The sequence below is a fragment of the Octopus sinensis genome, linkage group LG14 (assembly GCF_006345805.1).
Source record: "Octopus sinensis linkage group LG14, ASM634580v1, whole genome shotgun sequence".
Taxonomy (NCBI): domain Eukaryota; kingdom Metazoa; phylum Mollusca; class Cephalopoda; order Octopoda; family Octopodidae; genus Octopus; species Octopus sinensis.
In genome coordinates, this window is record NC_043010.1 from 8,319,621 (window position 1) to 8,327,120 (window position 7,500).

General features: G+C 38.4%; 1 long non-coding RNA gene and 1 pseudogene across 1 annotated transcript in view; one reads left to right on the forward strand and one right to left on the reverse strand.

The window, feature by feature from the left end:
• Window positions 1–7,500, reverse strand: part of LOC115218974 — a 91,082-nt pseudogene that overhangs the window by 22,729 nt on the left and 60,853 nt on the right.
• LOC118765883 overlaps window positions 1–7,500 on the forward strand; it is a 20,343-nt gene that overhangs the window by 9,470 nt on the left and 3,373 nt on the right. The window contains exon 2 of the long non-coding RNA XR_005001790.1: window positions 3,603–3,607. This is a non-coding gene — a long non-coding RNA (uncharacterized LOC118765883). The remainder of the gene's footprint in view (window positions 1–3,602; window positions 3,608–7,500) is intronic.

Genomic DNA, 7,500 nt, shown 5'->3' on the forward strand with positions numbered 1-7,500 from the left:
CAAGTCTAGGGCATTTGTTCGTAATATGGGCAATGGTTTCATCCACTCTATTGCAGATGCAGCACAGCAGAGACACTTGCTTATTCCTAACGTTGACCCCCCCACCTCATGGCCAAAGCTTGGTCTTGCACTGCCAGTATAATGCACCCAGCCTCTTTTCTTAGGGTTCCTTTCATCAGCAAATCCCATCTATTTTTTTCCAGCAACTTCTGTTGTGGCTACATGGAATTGATTTTGTAGTCCTTTCTTGCATAATTCTTCTTCATGTCCTTTTTGAAATTCTTCCTTTGTTTCCCCTTTTTTCTCTGCTCTAAATACTCCCTCTTTCCTAATTATTATTATTATTATTATTATTGAGTGAGAGAGCAGTGCATGCCATCAAAGTGACACTGGGGTACAAATATACGAAGCCCAGTATACCCATCATGACTACCCGTCTGATAAGGGTACTCCAGGCACATGCATCACAACCATATGTGCGCGACATGGTGATCTCATATCAAGATAAACAGCACATGACCTTGCAGGTGGGGCCCAGTTAGAATTTTCTTCAGGTTGAGTAGCCCATCCCACTCAAAAGGTCCCTGAATAAGGGTTGCTTTAGGATGATGAACGAAACACCCATGTTTCCAAAGGTGAATTATTAAAACCCCAAAGAATCCCTCTCAACACATGGCTATGATGCTCCCCCACTACTTCTGCTCGTGATCAGAGATGCACATATTGTCAGCAACTAAGGGACATACTCAACTGGTTAAGGTCAAACAACTGACAAGCAAATCTGTGGTATTGAGCAGAATATTTTCTGTAGCCCATCTTTTATACCAAGACAAAACAATGTACATGAAAATACTTCCAGTCAGTTAAGATCAGAAGCCACGAGAGCCGCTGCCTGGTACTGCAATCATTATTATTTTATTATTATTATTATTATTATTATTATTATTATTATTTCTGATTTAGGTACAAGGCCAAGAGTTTTTAGGGGCAGGAATTGATCTCAGACCATAAGGAAAAAAACCAAAAAAAAAAAATACAGAAGAACTACTGTGATGCATTTTGTCTGTTGCTCTGACGATTCTTCCAAGCTACAATTAATAATTTGTGCTTTGGCAAAAAGCCACAAGTGTACAGAAAAAGGGTATAATTGGTAGATTGCCAGGAGAGCAAATGAATTATATAGATGTAAGAATAGAAGAAAAAGGAAAACAAGCTATAAAGAAATTGAAATTCTGAAAGATAATTACACACTGTAAGCTATTAACAGATAAGGACTTACAAATTGTGGTTACATGAATTAAGATTTAGTTAAATGGTATTAAAGGTATAAAGGTATAATACCAGGCGGCGAGCTGGCAGAAATGTTAGCACGCCGGGTGAAATGCGTAGCCGTATTTCGTCTACCATTACGTTCTGAGTTCAAATTCCGCCGAGGTCGACTTTGCCTTTCATCCTTTCGGGGTCGATTAAATAAGTACCGGTTACGCACTGGGGTCGATATAATCGACTTAATCCGTTTGTCCTCTCTGTGTTTAGCCCCTTGTGGGTAGTAAAGAAATAGGTATTAAAGGTATAAAGGTATAAAGGTATAAAGATGGTGACCTGGCAGAAGTGTTAACACGCCGGTCCAAATGCCTAGCAGTATTTCATCTGCCGTTACGTTGTGAGTTCAAATTCCGTCGAGGTCGACTTTGCCTTTCATCCTTTCGGGGTCGATAAATTAAGTACCAGTTACACACTGGGGTCGATTTAATCGACTTAATACCTATGTCTGTCCTTGTTTGTGCCCTCTATGTTTAGCCCCTTGTGGGTAATAAAGAAATAGGTATTTCATCTGCCGTTACGTTGTGAGTTCAAATTCTGTCGAGGTCGACTTTGCCTTTCATCCTTTCGGGGTCGATAAATTAAGTACCAGTTACGCACTGGGGTCGATGTAATCGACTTAATACCTATGTCTGTCCTTGTTTGTTCCCTCTGTGTTTAGCCCCTTGTGGGTAATAAAGAAATAGGTATTAAAGGTATTGCAGAAAACATCAAACTAACACCAGAAAAGTAAAGAACACCCCCTTCGTTTGTTCAAAATTAATAACATATGTAATGCAGGATGATGATGGCAACAAATCAGTTAAGTGGTTTGAGACCAGGTAAAGACGAATTAATAGGATTCTGGCAAGCTTATGGGAAAGAAAAAGCCCAGCACCATCATTGCTATTGAAAGGAAGAATAACAGAGAAGTTGTGAGTGGAAGTCAAAGGTGTGAAAGACATTCAAGAGGATTGAAGAAAAACCGAAAATGGGTTTGCACCAAGTATTGATAGTATTCAGAATTACTGGTGGAAGGAAAACTTATGCTGTATGTGGAAATTAATCAGTGATGAAATACAAGTGTAGGTTTTTAATCTACATGCCATTTTGAATTACAATACACTGGGTTGAACTGTCCTTCTTTCTTCCTAAGTTTGAAAACTTGCGTGACAAAGAGAATTTCATGGCTTATACTATTTAAAACCTCAGGCAATATATTTCTGCCGGAATGTGAATTAGGAATATGAAGAACTACAAAGAACCATGCTGATCAAAATGACAAGTGACTCAGGAGAAGTCAGATAGGTACATGTCAAACAGTTCTTGGTAGAGTAGACAAATTGAGAATTAATAATAGAACCAGAAACCGCCATTGATAATAAAAACATGGCTGTTTTCTTTGACTACCAGAAAACTTATTACAATAATATCATGTTTGTCTTTTACTTGTTTCAGTCATTGGACTGCTGCCATACTGAAGTACATTGAAAGGTTTATTCAAACAAATTCATCCCAGAGTTGATATTTTAAGTCCGGTACTTATTCTAACGATATCTTTTGCTGAAACACTAATGGGGACAAAAACAAACCAGCACCAGTTGTTAAGTGATGGTGGGGGGCCAAGCACAAATACAATGATACAGATACACAGACAATATGTATATAACCTGGAAACATGTGAAGGTTGATGGCAGGATGGGTATCTGGCTGTAGAAAATCTACCTCATTGGATTCTGTCTGACCCATACAGGCACTGAAAAGGTTACTTTAAAATGATGATAATATTTTACATTTATATCTCTTTACTCTTTCATTTGTTTCAGTCATTTGACTGCGGCCATGCTGGAGCACCGCCTTTGATCGAGCAACTCGACCCCGGGACTTATTCTTTTTGTAAGCCCAGTACTTATTCTATCGTTCTCTTTGCCGAACTACTAAGTAACGGGGACATAAACACACCAGCATCGGTTGTCAAGCAATGCTAGGGGGACAAACACAGACACACAAACACACACACGCATATATATATATATATATATATATATATAATATATATATATATATATATATACATATATACGACAGGCTTCTTTCAGTTTCCATCTACCAAATCCACTCACAAGACTTTGGTTGGCCCGAGGCTATAGTAGAAGACACTTGCCCAAGGTGCCACGCAGTGGGACTGAACCCGGAATCATGTGGTTGGTAAACAAGCTACTTACCACACAGCCACACAGCCACTACGTTTATATATTTGTTTTGCTAGATTTTTGATGTGAAATCGTGTGTTAAAACAGATATTGTTGTATTTAGGGATGATCATGTTGCCAGTTTAGCTAATAAAAACACACGCACTATATATTTGGTGTTAATTTGCTTCAGCAGTATTTATTTTTTACATTAGTTGTATTTCGGCAAGAGTTCTTTCATCACAGAAATACAAAATGACTGATCGTTAATAAGGAAAAACACACAAATAAGAAAGAAGAAAGCAAAGGACCACTGATGAGGTCACAGAAGTGCGACGAAAGAACTCTGGCCGAAATACAGAAATACAAAATGGTTGATCGTTAATAAGGAAAGACACACAAATAAAAAAGAAGAAAGCAAAGGACCACTGATGAGGTCACAAAAGTGTGACGAAAGAACTCTGGCTGAAATACAATTAATGTAAAAAATAAAATAAAGCTGAAGCAAATTAACACCAAATATATAGTACATGTGTTTTATTGGCTAAACTGGCAACATGACCATCCCCAAATACAACAATAGATGATAATATAAGTATGCATGAATATATTATGTAATAGAATTCTATATTTCTGAAAGAAGGAATTTATTTCATGTATGCTATTTCTATTAGTTGGACTGACATTTTCAACTTGATTGTTTCACTATTCACAGAGTGCAATGAGAACCATGGATCAAATAAAAGGTTAATTTCAAATTTCCGATACCACAACAGAGCTCAATGCAAGGCACCTGAAGAAAGCTGGAGTATACAGCAGCCAAAATATAAAGAAACAATCCAGATGAGGACATAGTCTGGCTAACATAAGCAGTACACATAATATATTATGTATGTATATCTTTTCCCTGACCCAGTTCACTCTGTGAAGTGGTTGTTGTTAGGATGATGATGATGATGATCATCATCATCATCGTTTAACGTCCATTTTCCATGCTAGCATGGATTGGATGGTTCGACCGGGGTCTGGGAAGCCAGGAGGCTGCACCAGGCTCCAGTCTGATCTGGCAGTGTTTCTACATCTGGATGCCCTTCCTAATGCCAACCACTCCGTGAGTGTAGTGGGGGGCTTTTTACGTGCCACCGGCACAGAGGCCAGAGGAGGCTGGCAAACAGCCATGATCGGTCAGTACTTTTTACGTGTCACTGGCATCAGCCACATTCGGACGGTGCTTTTTACATGCCACCAGCACGGATATCATAACTACAATTTCCATTTGATTTTTATTTTGATGTTGATGTTGACATATTTGACTCAATAGGTCTCCTCAAGCACAGCGGGTCACTCTACGATCCAAGGTTAGCACAGCAGGCCGTCCTGTGAGCTATGAACTCACTTCAGCATATCTCACGTTTCAGTCTTTCGTCATTTCCTTTGTGAGGCCCAGCCTGCCACCGCCACGGATATCACAACTACAATTTCCATTTGATTTTTATTGTGATGTTGATGTACTTGACTCAATAGGTCTCCTCAAGCACAGCAGGTCACCCTATGGTCCAAGGTTCAGTGATAGAAACCATACCAAAGCAGACAACAGCTTTGCACAGAACTCTGAGGGTGTGTCAGCTCCTGTCAAACCATCCAAATTATTCCAGCATGGAAAGCACATTAACCTTTTATTATTCAAACCAGCCATATCCAGCCCAAATATCCTACCTGTTTTATCTTCAAGCCAGCCAGGTCAAGCCTCTCACACCTACCCTATAATGTCATTCTAAAAGTAAACATCCACGTCACTGAAGTCCCAAAGCTATGAGTTGATATATGATTAATTCAAAGCAATATGAATGAATGAGTATTAAATTTGACTGAGTAATCTGAATATTTAACCCTTTTGATACCAACCCGGCAGAAACTGGCTCTGGCTCTGTAGTACAAATGTCTTATTTTCATAAGTTCTGAATTAAAATCCTCCACCAGACCTTAGTCACAATTTATGTTCCTAACACTAGCTGAATGATAACTAAGTTATTTTACAAAATTCTTTGTTATATTTAAAGTAATTTAAAGAAACACAGAGCATCTCAACAGAAATACGGTAACGAAAAGGTTAAGGGTTGATAATGGTGATGTCTCTGTTAGCAAACAACGTCAACATCAGAGAGATAGAAAATAACAATATTTTCTGTGGTATTTAATTTTCAAATCAGTCGTAAATTTTCAAACAAACTAATAATTAAGGCCCACTTACAAACTTTGTCCCCTCACAAATAGGGAGAATGAAGGAACCTGAATTAATATCAATCTAATATATAATAATCCCATCAAATATTCCACTCCAAATTGTGTTGTTTGTCCTTCTTGCACATATGCAAATACATTCATGCACAAATCAAATAAAGGAAACTCCTACAAGGGAACCTGAATGTGGTTGCTTGATTTGCTAGAAATAGCGGACAAGACTCCTTCAGATCACTCCATGCAATCTTGAATAGGTAAAGAGAGACATTAGATAATTTGATCCAACGTGGCCTTACAAAGATAGGACGGTTACTGCTAGATATGGAATGCTTTCCTTTTTGCAGAAAATGTACCTTCTCTGAGCTGACCAAGGGCTAAACAGCAACTACAACAACAATAACAACAGAATTGACTATCATTACCCAAGGGAACGGGTAGTTGCATAACTATGGCGCTCTCAATGTACCCAATTATGTCTCAAATTCTTTCTTTTCCTTCCTTCTTCTTCTTCTTCTTCTCATTTCCCCTTCCTCTCTCTCTCTCTCTCTCTCTCTCTCTCTGTCTCACTGTCTCTGTCTCACTGTCTCTGTCTCTCTCTTTCAATATCATCCCTCTCCCTCCTTTTTCCCACTCTCTCTCTCTCTCTCCTTCTTTTCCTCTCTCTCTCTCTCTCTCTCCTTTTCCTCTTCTTCTTCTTTTTCTTCTTCTTCTTCTCTTTCCCTTGCTCTTCCTATCTCTCTGTCCTCGCTCTCCTTCCGTCTATTACTCACACATGCAGCTCACAGATATGTACATTATCAATTATCCATCATCATCATCATCACCATCATCATCATCATCATCATCACCACCACCACCTTCGTCATCATCATCATCACCACCACCACCACCACCATCACCATCGCTTCTATAATATAGTAGAAATTAAATATGTTATGAGTGTGCATCTCTCTTTTACATATTTAGGGAAATGCTTTGGTTTTTATTATCTGTCCAACGAAATTATAACTCAATTTCTTTGATGTATATTCCTCGTATTTACTGTTAGTTCTTTGTAAAGCAATGGAAATTCCATACAAACTTTGCAATATTTGTTCTGTAAATTATTTACCATGTGCATATTTATCTAAATAATTGGAGATAAGGCATTTTAATCTACCATTGCAATATCATCAGACATGCTGTAATATTGGCATGTGTGTATATAATGAAATAGCAATAGAGAGTCTGCTGTTAGATTATTAGATTTTTCCTGATAAATCATATTAAGGTATAAAATTTCTCATCACTGAGACTCCCTTTTAGAAATCATTAATCAATGAATTGAGCAGTTCTTCCAAATTTACATTATTAATATTGTTGCTGTTGTTGTTTTGTTGTTGTTGCTATCATCATCATCATCATCATCGTCGTCATCATCATCCCCGCCGCCCTATCCTTTATATAAACCCTCACACAAAATGTAAAATGTCCTCCTTGTTAAAATGCACTCCTTATCTGATGCCCTTCTGGCAAATAAAAGAAATCATCGTTGTCATCATCATCATCGTCATTGCTCATCTCCTCCTCCTCACCCTCATCATCATCATCATCATCATCATCATTATCACCACCACCACTACCACCGCCGCCGACGCCACCGCCGCCATCATCATCATCATTATCAAGGCAATGTACTGACAAAATTGTTTGTTAGCCCGCAAGGCAAAATGCTTAGTAGCATTTCTTACAACTTTCTGTTCTGAATTCACATGCCCCCCCCCAA